Genomic DNA, 14,411 nt, shown 5'->3' with positions numbered 1-14,411 from the left:
GGGGGCGCCCTCAGATGGATTCGTGAGCTGGCCGCGATGTTGATTGAGTCATCGTGATCCGAAAGAGTAGATGAATACGAGATGGAGGAGCCGGATTTGATGGAATAAAGTCGGGCATGACAACATGGAGCCGGATGCGACAGGGATCTATCGACACAGAGCTGGATGCGGTCTGGATCGCCAGAATATGATAACGGTTTATAGGCCGGAATACAAAAATAGCTCGAAAGTCGGAATACAACAACGACTTGATGGTCGAAACAGAATAGTGGCTCAAAGGCCGAAATAGAATAGTAGCTCAAAGGTCGGAGTAGGCTATATCAAAGGAGTGAATGATGGATCGTCATCGAGCATGTACAGTCAGCTGGATCTGAGGGGCATATGGTAACGATGATGATCCAGAAGATAGCTGAAGACGTATCATTCAACTTCGGGCGTCGACTGATTACGACCCAATTTTGTCGCGAATTGGGCATCAAATGATGAAGTACCAAACCCCTCCTACGCTAATGTAGCATAGGAATGACTCGGGTCGTCCGCCAACGAAAGCAACGATAGGATGGTAAACTTAGGATCGTATATTATTTCTATTTTTGAGATTTTTAATATGAAATTTGGGGTTTTGGATTTTAATTCTAAATCTAAGAAATGAAAAGCAGAACAAGTATAGAAAACTAATCTAATGCTGGAATGAAATCTAACTATGTGTGAATAATTAATCCACAACGCATTGTCACTCTACGCTATGGGTTAACTATCAACACAATTAAACTAAGGATCGAAATAGCGAAGCATCAAATGAAATCTAATCTAAATACTGAAAGACAATGCAAGTAATAAAGCTATGTCTACTCTAACTAACCTTTGAAGATTTTCCTACATCGCATTATCACGCTACGATACAAGAATATCTATCAATGGAAATAACATGAAATAAAGCATTAACGAAATTAAGAATGTAATGAAACCTAAAGCATGTAACAAAACCTAAACTAATCTATCCTAATTGCATTCAATCGAAACTAGAACTTAATGAAATTGAAAGTATAAGACAAAGCAAGAATTGAACAAACTAAAATGCGTCAAATTAAACCTAACTATTGGTTGAAGCATTTGATCGAACACGTTGTGAGCATTAATCTAATTGAACATAGTACGTGCAATTTAAACATGGAAAATCTAGTTCAATACAAACATTCAACCACAAAGTAACACAAATAAACTAATCTAATCAACAGTAATAAACTAAGAAAATTTAAACTAATCCAACCACAATCCACACTTCAATTCTCAATTCCAACAACTATCTCCGCAACTATCTCCGCCGTCACACGGAGACCCGGTTTCGGAACCCCCAAAAACCAGTGAACAGTAGCTCTCTCCGGTTGCTGCACACTTCGACAATAGTAAGGATGATGAAAGAATCCTCCAACGAGAACCCCTCTGCTAGAAGCTGATCGGAAATGGAGATGGAAACACAGCCGGACCTCCCTCTGCCTTCTTCTTGCTGCCGTCTGAACCCCAGACTGAGAAGCTGCCAGAAGGTTGCCGGAATGTGGAGGTCTCACCGGAGAACCCCTCCGGTGAGGTGGAGATCGTTGCTGCCGAAGCCTGCTGCCGCCGTCAAGTGTTTTCTGCCGTTGCCGCTGGAATCAAATAGAGGAATGTGGACTGTGGCTGGCCGGCCGGCGGCAGTGAATAGAAGAGGAGAAGCCGCCGGCCGGAGAAAGAAAGGAAGATGCAGGTGCTGTGTGGGAGGAGCGTGCCCTAGCTGCTGGAAGAGGCGAACAGGGATGGTATCGGCCTGTGCATCCGCGTGAGAAGAAAAGGAAGAGGTAAGTTTCTTAATGGGTCGGGTTTGGGTTAAGGAAAAGGTATCCATTAGAGCTTAGATCCGAATCTAATAAGAAATTGAAATTGGGTTTTTGAAATTGGGCTTGAAGAGTGGGCTTTAAGAGTTGGGTTTGAAGAGTAGACTTTGGGATCAAATTTAAATTGGAGCTCCACTTTTTAGATGAACCCTTGGATGCCTTAAGCTCTAGATCAACGGTCCAGATCGCTTTAAATCATGATGAAGGGCTGGATCATTTGATCTGACTGAAGGGGCAGGATCTCACTAGATCTTGATCAACGGTCCACATTAATTCAGCTTGATCTCCTCCGTTTGACCTCTAAATCAAGCCAAATTCGATCCGCCTCAACCCTAATCAATGACTCTTTATATTTCCTACAAAACCACATAAAAACATGAGATTAAATTTCATAATTGTAGGAAATTTACATTTAAGTCCAAAATGAATTCCTACTCACAAAATATAATATAAACACCAAATTAAGCATGTGAGAAGGTAAAAATGCTAAGTCTAAGAGCCAAAATAACCAATAAAAATGCTCATTATCAACTCCCCCACACTTATTCTTGCTCGTCTCGAGAAAGTATATAAAACAAGAAAGATAACTAAAATGCATTCCCTTAACTATTCTTAATCATACATAGAAAATAGTGAAAAGGATGTTATCTAGGATTGTCCAATTCAAATGACCAAAGCATTCATGGATTCAATTCATACATTAATTAACAAACATGATAATTTCAATCCACAATCAATAAATTGAGAATGATAACAAAATAAACCTCACAAGGAAAGTAATGGTGGCTCTCCACTCATATATGTGCAATAATGGAGCTCACTCAAGCTACTCATGGATTCATGCACTACCATATGCTTGCTTTGCTTCTAATCTCCACCACTATATACATAAGAGTGTATAATAAAATAATGAAGGCATTATTGAAATATAAGGGAAATATAATCAAGGCAAATGATAGTGGTAAGAAAAGAGATGAAGAAGATAAAACAAGTTATTGGTGGAAGACATGGACATAATGGAATGTTACATAGATGAGTACAATAGAACAATGCCCAAAAAAAATATATCTCATCCAAACTCCCAAGCTAGCTTTTCACAACTCAATAAAAATGTGAACAATCTTTATGATAGCTTATCAATAAACATCTACTCATGATCTACAATAAAATCTAAATTTTGCTACAATAAAAATTATCACTAACAAAAAGTTCCATCACCTTTCACCAATACAATAAAAATGTGAACAACTCCTACTCTAGCATTTCACACTAAAATCTACACATGATATGCAATAATATCTCAATATCACTAAAGTAAAAATTATCACTCATAAAAACTCTACCACAAATGAATAAAAATGGCACATGTCAACGTTTCTCACAAATCCAATAAACATGTAGACAACCTCTACTATAGCTTTCCAATAAAAATCACTACTCATGATATACAATAAAATCTAAATATTGCTACAATAAAGATTATCTCTCTAAAAAATTCTACCACATACAAATACAAAAGGGCACAACATGTTAAAGTTTTTTTTTCAATTTTTTTTTTCACTTTCTTTTTTCCACTTCTGGTTTTTTCCCTTTTTTTTCTGATTTGTTTTTTTTTCACTTTTTTTTTTCAACATGTTATGCAACATTATACAACATCATCAATAGCTCAATAAAAAGATACAAAGCATGGTTTACCTATGGTGATCAAGCATAGGTGATAAAAAGATACAAAGCATGGTTTACCTATGGTGATCAAGCATGGTTCACCTATGCTTCCACTAAATTTCACTAAGCTATTTCTCTCCCCCCACACTTAAATTTTTGTCCGTCTCGGGCAAAACACTCATGATGTAACATCCAAGATATTCACATCCCAAGAGAGTAAAAGAGTGAAATAAATAGAATTAAATGGAAGAGAGAAAAGAATGAAATGATGGATGATATGAATTTATTCAAGAAGCATGTGATAATAAAAGGGATGAATAAAAGAAAGTGAAATAGCCTTCATAAAAATCATGCAAACCTATGATAATGTGGTCTTGAAAGAATTAAGCATGTTCTAGAGTAGCATTAACCACAAGTGCATCACACATCAATAGGAATAATAGGCTCAAAAATATCCTCACTAGGTATATCAAAAATTATCATCTCAATTTACCAACATGAAATCCATTATCAAGTTGTAATCACATGCAATCCAAGAATCCAATCATAACAATAAATCATCAAATTCGACAATCAAATTTAACTAACTTTCACAATTTCTAAGATGATAAAAAGAATGCATAGGAAATTTATTAAGAAAACCGACAAGACAAACTAAAAATGAACTACCAAATAAAAACAAACAATGCAAAGAAAGTAAAGGCATATAAACAAGCAAAAAGGAAAAGAAGAAATAAGTTGGAACAGACTCCCCTGAATTTCTGGTGGTCGGAGTCGATTCAATTCCAGAAGCCAATCTGGAAGTGGAATGGTTGTAGGTGAAGTGAAGAATGCTTCCTCCACCTTCATCTCCTTAAAAATTTTCTCTGGTGGACGAAGACGGTTCAGTTGGAGTGTCCACTCCAGGAGCTTCATTATTGCATAAAATGTTAGGGCTTTCTTCAATCGGTACAATGCATCCTTGCGTGATTGACTGCAAATGAAATATCTAAAAAATTCCTGCACACTAAAAAGAAAAGGATGCAATTCTTGCACGCATGTTGTGTGAGATGTATCAGAAACAATATCAATATAAACAGAGCATGAATCAAAAGACATGTCACATCCACTACAATCAAAATGAACTACCTCCATGGTATTTCCTATAAATTCAGAAGAAATATCATTCTTACCATCCTGAAAGATACCTGGAGGCTCTAGAATAGTGAATGTGACATCATCTCGATCAGGTAAAGGTACTAGCTTTGGATCAAGTTCAATTAACGGAAGTGATTCTTGAGTTTCCCCTACACTTCCATCATCATTAAGTAGAATAAAAGGCTCAACCGGTGGTAGAATAATCGAAGGAAGTGATTCTTGAGTTTCCCCTACACTTCCATCATCATAAACAACACCTGCAACATCAAGAATATCTGGAACAAGAACATCATCAACAATAATATCATCAGAATCAACTACAACATCGCGATGTAAAAAACTAGAAGAGTCAAGTAGAGTAGCTGAATAAAAGTTAGGAATATCACAAACTCTACAATCCATCTCCTCAGAAATTGATGCAGTAGGTTGATCTGAATGCAACTGTAACTGTGTCGATGAATGTGTTCTTGGCTGGAACTGTGTTTCTTGATGTTGTACAAGTTGTTGTGACTGCTCCCAAAAATCCTGCTCAGGCTGATGGTGCTGAAAATATGACTGTAATGCTTGAACCACTCAGAATTCCCTTGTTGTGTGTTCCCATACCTGAATCCTTCAATTAAATTATACCTGTCCTGCTGATGAGTCTGATAATACTGAGGATCAGGCTGCTGATACTGGGTTCTAGTTGGAAATACACTGGCAAAGGAATGAACATCTTCGGAAATCATCGGTCTAGTCCCATACTGCTGATAATTTGCAGCCATAATCTCAATAAGTTCTCTGGCCTGAGTAGATGCCTTGTTAACTAGAGCCCCTCCACTAGCTGCATCAACCATACTTCTGTCCATGGGAAACAATCCCTCATAGAAGTATACAATCAGTAGCTGATCGCTTATCTGGTACTGAGGGCAACTAGCAACAAGTATTTTAAATCTATCCCAATATTCTTGAAACGGTTCTCCTGTGAATTGTTGGATTCCACAAATACTCCTCCGAATAGCTGCAATCTTAGAAGCAGGAAAGAACCTTGCCAGAAATAATTTCTTCATCTCGATCCAGCTGGTGATAGAGTTGGGTGGGAGACAATACAACCAATCTTTTGTTGAATCTGCTACTGAAAATGAAAATGCTCTAAGTCTAACATCATCTTCTGAAATACCATGTGGGCTCCATGAAGAACAAACCATCTCCAAATCATGCAGATGTCTGTTGGGATCTTCACCAGAAAGTCCATGAAACTTCGGTAATAGATTTACAATTTTCCATAACTCGAAGTCTGCTTCTAAATCAGAATATTTGATGCAGAATGAATCAACTGACAAATCTGGTGCCCAAAGCTCTATGAGAATCTTTTCAGTGTTCTCCATTTTACTCATCAAGTCTGAAGGTCTGATCACACTGAATCTCTGAAACTGCTGATAACACACAAAGATTTATTGGTCTTTCCTGAAACACTCATACAAATATCATCAAAAGACACAGGAAATAGACAAGATAGCACACATGCATACAAGAGATGAAATAATTAAGCCCCTAACAATGTTTTTAAATTTTTTGCAACCACAAAAAATAGAAACAAGAAAAGAGAGAAAATAGAAAAACAATCCTAAGATTACCAAACACCACTACATATTCCCTGGCAACGGCGCCAATTTGATTACGGCCCAATTTTGTCGCGAATTGGGCATCAAATGATGAAGTACCAAACCCCTCCTACGCTAATGTAGCATAGGAATGACTCGGGTCGTCCGCCAACGAAAGCAACGATAGGATGGTAAACTTAGGATCGTATGTTATTTCTATTTTTGAGATTTTTAATATGAAATTTGGGGTTTTGGATTTTAATTCTAAATCTAAGAAATGAAAAGCAGAACAAGTATAGAAAACTAATCTAATGCTGGAATGAAATCTAACTATGTGTGAATAATTAATCCACAACGCATTGTCACTCTACGCTATGGGTTAACTATCAACACAATTAAACTAAGGATCAAAATAGCGAAGCATCAAATGAAATCTAATCTAAATACTGAAAGACAATGCAAGTAATAAAGCTATGTCTACTCTAACTAACCATTGAAGATTTTCCTACATCGCATTATCACGCTACGATACAAGAATATCTATCAATGGAAATAACATGAAATAAAGCATTAACGAAATTAAGAATGTAATGAAACCTAAAGCATGTAACAAAACCTAAACTAATCTATCCTAATTGCATTCAATCGAAACTAGAACTTAATGAAATTGAAAGTATAAGACAAAGCAAGAATTGAACAAACTAAAATGCGTCAAATTAAACATAACTATTGGTTGAAGCATTTGATCGAACACGTTGTGAGCATTAATCTAATTGAACATAGTACGTGCAATTTAAACATGGAAAATCTAGTTCAATACAAACATTCAACCACAAAGCAACACAAATAAACTAATCTAATCAACAGTAATAAACTAAGAAAATTTAAACTAATCCAACCACAATCCACACTTCAATTCTCAATTCCAACAACTATCTCCGCCGTCACACGGAGACCCGGTTTCGGAACCCCCAAAAACCAGTGAACAGTAGCTCTTTCCAGTTGCTGCACACTTCGACAATAGTAAGGATGATGAACGAATCCTCCAGCGAGAACCCCTCTACTAGAAGCTGATCGGAAATGGAGATGGAAACACAGCCGGACCTCCCTCTGCCTTCTTCTTGCTGCCGTCTGAACCCCAGACTGAGAAGCTGCCAGAAGGTTGCCGGAATGTGGAGGTCTCACCGGAGAACCCCTCCGGTGAGGTGGAGATCGTTGCTGCCGAAGCCTGCTGCCGCCGTCAAGTGTTTTCTGCCGTTGCCGCTGGAATCAAATAGAGGAATGTGGACTGTGGCTGGCCGGGCGGCGGCAGTGAATAGAAGAGGAGAAGCCGCCGGCCGGAGAAAGAAAGGAAGATGCAGGTGCTGTGTGGAAGGAGTGTGCCCTAGCTGCTGGAAGAGGCGAACAGGGATGGTATCGGCCTGTGCATCCGTGTGAGAAGAAAAGGAAGAGGTAAGTTTCTTAATGGGTCGGGTTTGGGTTAAGGAAAAGGTATCCATTAGAGCTTAGATCCGAATCTAATAAGAAATTGAAATTGGGTTTTTGAAATTGGGCTTGAAGAGTGGGCTTTAAGAGTTGGGTTTGAAGAGTAGACTTTTGGATCAAATTTAAATTGGAGCTCCACTTTTTTGATGAACCCTTGGATGCCTTAAGCTCTAGATCAATGGTCCAGATCGCTTTAAATCATGATGAAGGGCTGGATCATTTGATCTGACTGAAGGGGCAGGATCTCACTAGATCTTGATCAACGGTCCACATTAATTCTGCTTGATCTCCTCCGTTTGACCTCCAAATCAAGCCAAATTCGATCTGTCTCGACCCTAATCAATGACTCTTTATATTTCCTACAAAACCACATAAAAACATGAGATTAAATTTCATAATTGTAGGAAATTTACATTTAAGTCCAAAATGAATTCCTACTCACAAAATATAATATAAACACCAAATTAAGCATGTGAGAAGGTAAAAATGCTAAGTCTAAGAGCCAAAATAACCAATAAAAATGCTCATTATCATCGACCAACTATGAGCAGTGTCGGCCGCTGGAGGTTGTGAGGAGATCGAAGACGACTCATGGGTCCGAGATGGCTTGTGGGTCAGAAACTAGAATAGAATAGAATGAATAGTCCTCCCTTTTGTTTTCTCCCCCCTCAATTCTTCCCTTCCCTAACCTTTATTTAGAGGGGACCAGCCAAGGGGTGTGCCTCTTGGAGGGAAGGTCAAGAGTTGCATCCCATTGAAGGATGTCATGAAGGGGGAAGGGAAAAAAAAGTCTAAGAGGTGTTCTCTGTTAAAGGAGGAAGAGAAGTCTAAAAGTATTCCTCTTTGAGAGAGGAAGGGAAAAAATCTCCCCTCTCCACATGGCTCTTATCCATCCCTACATCACAAGCCTCCCCTTCAAGCCTAGTCAAAGGAGGTTAGTCTGACTAACTAGGCAGTCCATCACAAAGGCTGAATCACTCCCGAGTATAAAGTAAGATCGCTAGGTTAGTCGTGTGATGTCAAGCTTGCATCATCGAAACATAGGGTGAGGCAAGTGCTGACTGAATCAGCAAGAGCTTGGCAGAGCGGCGAGAAAAACAAGTGTCGACCGAGTGACAAAAAATAATGCCAAGCGCATGACAAGTAAGCGATCAATCGAATGCTGAGGGAGACCAAATGATATCGAGCAGATGGTCAGGAGAATGCCAACATGACAATGGGGAGGAGGCCGAGCAGGTGGAAAGACCAAGGACAAGCAGTTCTGAGCGCTCGATCGAGAAAATGACAACTGATAAGACGAATGTGACAAAACGAGCAACCAAGTGGTGCCGAGTGAATTCAAATCGTACAGACAAGAAGTGCCGACTGAGCACACTGACTGAGAGTGGATCCTAAGAGAATATCGAGAGGGCAATCGAGAGAATGTCGATCGAATGATCGTAAAACATCGACTAGGCAATCGAAGAATGTCGATTGAATGATCGTAACTGAGCAATCGAAAATTATCGACTGGGTGATCGTAAAATGTTGACCAAGCGACCATAAGGATGTTGAATGATACAAGTGAGTGGCTAAGTGAACGGTCAGGCGATAAGGATCAGGCGGCTATAAAAGTGCTAACCAAGTGGCCCAGAAAATACCGACCGAGAGATCGTAAAATGGAGGCTCGGTAGTCGAGTAGTACCGAGTAGGATGATGCCAAGTGGGAGAGGATCCCGAGAGCGAAAAGCACGATGTCGGTGTCCTGAGTGGGTACGAGGCTCATTCGACCAAAGGGTATGGAACCCGCGGGATACCCTGGTCTGAGACCAGCGAAGATTCTTCGATCCAAGATCGGTGGCGATGCTTTGATCTGAGCCTCGTGGAGATACCTCGACCCTGAATGGGGGAGATAAGAAATCCAATATGCTGGTTTGAGACTAGTGAAGATCGCTCGACCCTGAACGGAGGAGATAAGAAATCTGATATGCTGGTCCAAAACCAGTGGAGACGACTCGACCCCGAACGGGGGAGATAGATACATCAATAAGATGGTCCGAGACCAGTGGAGATGACATAGACATGGATTTATAGTCGCCGAGCAACTTCTAGAGCTTATGGCTCTAATATAACTCAAACTCAGTCGATCGACACGGAAGTCTCTGACTCAAGGGTTTATAGTCGCCGCTCAACTTTTAGAGTCTACGACTCTAATATAACTCAAACCTGGCCGATCATCATGGGAGTCTCTGACTCTAGGGTTTATAGTCGTCGCTCGACTTCTGGAGCCCGATGCTCTAATATAACTTAAACCTGGTTGATTGGCATGGGAGTCTTTGACTCGAGGGTTTATAGTCGTCGCTCGACTTCTAGAGTCCGTGGCTCTAACATAACTCAACCCCGGTCGAGCGACACGAGAGTCTCTGACCCGAGGATTTATAGTCGTCACTCGACTTCTAGAGCATGTGGCACTAATATAACTCAAATCCGGTTGATCGACACGGGAGTCTCTGGCTCGAGGGTTTATAGTCGCCGCTCAACTTCTAGAGCCCGTGGCTCTAATATAACTCAAACCCAGTTGATCGGAACAGGAGTCTCCTACTCGAGGGTTTATAGTTGTCGCTTGACTTCTAGAGTCCATGGATCTAATATAGCTCAAATCCGCCCGATCGACGAGGGAGTCTTCGACATTGAGCCCATGGCTCTAATATAATTTTAACCCTGCCGATCGGCACGGGAGTCTTCGACATTGAGCTCATAGCTCTAATATAATTTAAACCCTGCCGATCGGCACGGGAGTCTTCGACATTGAGCTCGTGGCTCTAATATAATTTAAACCCAGCCGATCACACGGGAGTCTTCGACATTGAGCTCGTGGCTTTAATATAATTTAAACCCAGCCGATCGCACGGGAGTCTTCGATCGGGGAATTGTGGCAGATCCTATGACAGAAAGAGAAAATATAACGAAAAAATTGACTTGCCGACCTACAAAGGATCTGACTCAGTTCCCTGTCTCCTGAATACCCGTGGAGTGAAGAGAATATGATATGTTCACCAAAACCCACCGGGGTCATGAGGAAGGTAGAATTTTTCGACGTCGTCCATCTTCACGTTCCAGATTAGGCGAAGTTCCCACAGATGACGCCATTATGACCCCGTCCGGAATTTGAGAAGATAGAACTGCCGAAATGATGTGGCTGGAATACAGACCAAGTCACCATGACCCAGAGGGGGGTTGTGATGAGTTGTCTTCTATATTGACCCAGTAGTCAGAAAATCCTACCTATAGGCAGGGCCCGGGATTCCCTAGTCCATGGCACCTCGATACTCGAGGCAAATCCCACGGATATATAAGGAACATACTAATGGTAGAATAATGAAATAAATAAAGAATGAGTAAAGTGACAAACCCTGGCCCAGGGGGGCACCTCGAATGGATTCATGAGCTGGTCGCGACGTTGATCGAGTCGTTATGATCCGGAAGAGTAGATGAATGTGAGATGGAGGAGCCAGATCTGATGGCACAGAGTCGGACCTGACGACATGGAGTCAAATGCAATAGGGATCTGTCAGCACAGAGTTGGATGTGGTCTGGATCGCCAGAATATGACAATGGCCTGTAGGTCGGAATACAACAATAGCTTGAAGGCTAGAATACAACAATGGCTTGATGGCTGGAACATAATAGTGGCTCAAACGCCGGAGATAGGCTATATCAAAGGAGTGAATGTTGGATCGTCATCTGGCATGTACAGCCGGCTGGATCTGAGGGGCATACGATAAAGATGATGATCCAGAGGATAGCTGAAGATGTGTCATCCGGATGTGGGCGTCGACCGACTGCGAGCAGCGCCAACCGCTAGAGGCTGTGAGGAGGCCGAAGATGACTCATGGGCCGGAGATGGTTCATGGGTTGGAAACTAGAATAGAATAGAATGAACAACCCTCCCTTTTGTTTTCTCCCCCCTCATTTCTTCCCTTCCCTAACCTTTATATAGAGGAGACCAGCCAAGGAGTGTGCTTCTTAGAGGGAAGGTGAAGAGTTGCATCACGTTGAAGGATGTTGTTAGAATATTGTAAATATAATAACTAGGGGTATTATTGTAATTATATTGTATATCCTTCTCTATATAAGTCAATAACTCCGTGGTATCTAATACACGATTTTCTCTTAACATGGTATCAGAGCCAAACCCTAATTTTTCCGTCGCTGCCACCAATTCCTGCCGCCATTAGTCACGCTTGGACGGGGCAAAATCTCTTCAAATCTCTCTTCTCCCTCGCGCGTCGCCTGCTTCTCCCTCTCGCGTCGCTCGCAAGCACAAGCGCTGCCTCCATTCCTTGCGCACCAGCAGAGGCATCCCCTTCCCGATCGCGAGCATAGGCTGTCGTTGCTCTTCCTTCTGCATGGAATATCCTTGCGTCATCGCAGCAAACCCTAAATTTTCCAACATAGTCACAGTAAACCCTAAATTTTCCAGCGCCGTCGTAGCAAACCCTAAATTTTTCAGCGTCGTCGTAGCAAACCCTAAATTTTCCAGCGCCGTCGCAGCAAACCCTAAATTTTCCAGCGCCACAACAAACCCTTAATTCTCTCCATGCCTGTCTCCAAGGTGTTGTGATGTCGCCGAAGAGTCGGGTTGCTGCCCTCTTTCACCGAATTGATCAATGGCTACCTCTAGCACTCCAAAGTCGGATATTTCAATCTTTACCAACCACATCACCGCACCACTCTCCTCCGAGTAGTTGGTGTTGGTGCAACCTTAGGTCAAGGTTGACCTGGGTGACCCGACTTGAGTTGACCTGACTCGAGGTATATTTTGATGTTTGACAAAGAATAGAAAAGTTGTATTCTGATGTTTGACAGAATACAAACTTGGGAGATTGTGGGTGCAATCTTTGGTCAAGGTTGACCTGGTTGACCCGAGGTGAGTCGACCTGATTCGGGAAATCCTGGTGAGTGAAGCCAGGTGAAAATCCTAGTAAGTGAAGCTAGGTGAAAGTCCTGGTGAGTGAAGCCGGGCAAGGGAAAATCCAGATGGATCAAGGATGATCGGACATCTGGTGTTGGGAAGTCCAAGTAGGTCAAGGGAGTGACAGGATACTTGGCACGAAGGAGAAAGTCCGAGTGGGTCAAAGGGATTGACCGGACACTTGGCGGGGAGTCCTAGCAGGTTAAGGGAGTGACCGGATGCTAAGCATGATGTACCAATAGGTCAAGGTGGACCGGATGTTGGTTTGGAAGGCTTGGGACTTGGTTTGGGTAAAAACCAAGAGCTGGATCGATCAGTGGATCGATCCGGTGATACACTGAGTTATCTGATCGATCTGGTTACCAATCAGTAACCGATCAGTAGCTTTCTGTGAGAGTTACTGATTGGTCTGGAGACCGATCAGAGACGAGGCCAACTCTCACACAGAGTTGGCTGATCGGTCTGGGGACCGATCAACCTAAGGCCTGATCGGTCCACAGACCGATCAGCACCATCCCAGACCGATCAGGATGTGTCCTGATCGGTCCAGAGAGCCATGGATCGGTCTGCTAACCGATCCACAGCGATGTCGTTTGTATTCTGCTGTCTTTCTGCAACTTCTGATTTCTCTGAACTAACGATCTGCTGTGAGCTTTTTGAGTTACAGGTTGCAGGTATCATGGCGATGCTTGAATTCAAATTAAGGTCTATCAGAGGAATAAGACAAAATGGTTTTTCTACTGAGTTTGGCAGCAAATGGTGCATTTGAAGCATCAACGGATACTGGCGATCTGGGTATGCTCTGGCTGCAATCAGCTTGACTCCTTGGCATTGGTTCGAGCTCAGAAGACACCAGTGAAGACCATGGATGGTATTGGTGTGAGTTTAGAGGACCAGATGAGGAGGAGGAGTGATTGGCGACGCCTGAGTTGATTGTAGTGATTCGATACATATTGCAGCGATTCTATGCAGCTTGCAGTGATTCGATGCAGGAAAACGCAGTGAAGAAAGCAGAGAAATAAGAAGGAGGAAGAAGAGAGGTTGGAGTAATGTTTTTGTATTGCAAACTCTCTGTCGTCGATTAAGCAAGAGTGTCGTGTGGAGCTCTTCGCTGAGGATCTGCTTCTTTAAGCTCTGTTTTCATTGTGGCTGCAAGTTAATTGTGCATTCATAGTAGCCACCAAACTTTGTAAGTCTTGTGCTTCATTTAAATCCTTTTGAGACTTTGTGGAGAGGTTTCTCCACCGAGAAGGATAAATACTTAGCCGGAATCTGTCCGGGGGTTGATCTACCGAAAGATCAAGGGATCGTCCACCTTACGGACACGCCGAGGAGTAGGGGCAAGTTATCCTCGAACCTCGTACATCATTGTGTTAGTGGTGTTTTGTTTTCTTCCTTGTATTAGTTTGTTTTTGCTTATTTTCGCTGTGCTAACAAAGTTCTGGAAGAAAATTTGTGTAAGTTTGCGAAGAGGCTATTCACACCCCCCCCCTCTCTAGCCATCCGAAGGTCCTAACAAGTGGTATCAGAGCTTGGCGCTCTTCATCCGGACTAACACCCTAAAGAGCAAGAAGATGGCTATGAAGGAAGGCTTTAGCACCAATCGTCCACCCTACTTCGACGGAGCAGACTTCCAATATTGGAAGAGCCGCATGGAGTATTACCTCAAGACCGACATCTCCATGTGGTTCTCGGTCAAGGAAGGGTTCACACCTC

This window comes from Zingiber officinale, chromosome 2B (assembly GCF_018446385.1).
Source record: "Zingiber officinale cultivar Zhangliang chromosome 2B, Zo_v1.1, whole genome shotgun sequence".
NCBI lineage: Eukaryota > Viridiplantae > Streptophyta > Magnoliopsida > Zingiberales > Zingiberaceae > Zingiber > Zingiber officinale.
This window is presented reverse-complemented; position numbering follows the sequence as displayed.